Genomic DNA, 1,297 nt, shown 5'->3' on the forward strand with positions numbered 1-1,297 from the left:
AAATGAGAGGCCAATAATACCTATAAATTAATTTGTTTTTTCGTTGTACAAGCTAGAGCAAACATCAATAGTGTAGAGAACAAAAAAAAATAAAGAGCAATAGAGAAAGGTTTTTCAAAATTCTTTGTTTGTCTGGTTTTTCAAAATTCTTTGTCTGTCTCTCCCTTCTTCACAATTTCGTCAGTATCAGAGCTAACTTTTATTTCAACAAATTGGTATCAGAGCCGATAACGAATATGATGGGACAAATGCCGCTACCACGATTAACGAAGACGAACTAAGAGAATTGGAGCATCCAAATGAAAGCTCTTCTCGGTTCTCAAGACGCATGGGAGGTGGTCGAAGAAGGTTTTGAAGAACCGAAAGATACCATGGGTTATACGGCGGCGCAAAATAAGGCATTAAAAGAATTACGATCAAAGGATAAGGCAGCATTATACATGCTGTTCTGGGATGTTGACGAGTCGGGCTTTGAGAAGATTGCAAGGGCAACTACTTCAAAAAAAGCGTGGGACACTTTAAGAAAAGTTATTCAAAGGAACCGACCAAGTCAAGCAAGTGTGACTTCAAACTTTGTGTGACGAGTTGGAGAGCATGAAGATGAATGAGTCAAAAAATGTATCTGAGTACATTACGCGCGTGTAGACCGTGGCAAATAAACTAAATCGAAACGGAGAAATGTTACCCGAGACGCAGGTTGTGGAGAAGATCTTGAGGTCGTTAACTGACAACTTCAAGAATGTTGTATGTGCGATAGAAGAGTCAAAGGATCTAGCGAAGTTCACAGTCGATGAACTCGCCAGTTCTCTCGAGACAAACGAGCAACGTAAGAAAAAGAAGGAGAAGACACTCGATCAAGCGCTTCAGACTAAGGCATCAACAAAGGATGAAAAGGTACTCTACTCTCAAAATATTCAAGGTAGAGGTCGTGGAAGTTGCGGGAGTGGTCGTGGAAGTTGACGAGTTCTGAAGCCTTAAGGGAGGGAATATTGCAAAAATTTTAGTGTTTTATGTAGGAGATTTGGAGGATAGAAACATTATGGGTAGTTTTACGTCACAGGAGCTGTTTCATGATCCTGACGACTCGCGGGTGATGTGTGTGAACATCAAAGGCGTCGAATTAGGCATAAAGCACGCGACGCCTATGATGATACCCAAAGCTACTGGCTGCATAATCTCGACTACTAGCGTGGCAGGCGTTTCAGAAGGAATGTGTCCACACACCTACACAACATCCAAACATGATATTGTCGGCCTCACTAAGAACACTGCCCACGAACTTGGCCGCTATGGTATA

Source organism: Cucurbita pepo, unplaced genomic scaffold (genome assembly GCF_002806865.2).
Source record: "Cucurbita pepo subsp. pepo cultivar mu-cu-16 unplaced genomic scaffold, ASM280686v2 Cp4.1_scaffold001419, whole genome shotgun sequence".
Taxonomy (NCBI): Eukaryota; Viridiplantae; Streptophyta; class Magnoliopsida; order Cucurbitales; family Cucurbitaceae; genus Cucurbita; species Cucurbita pepo.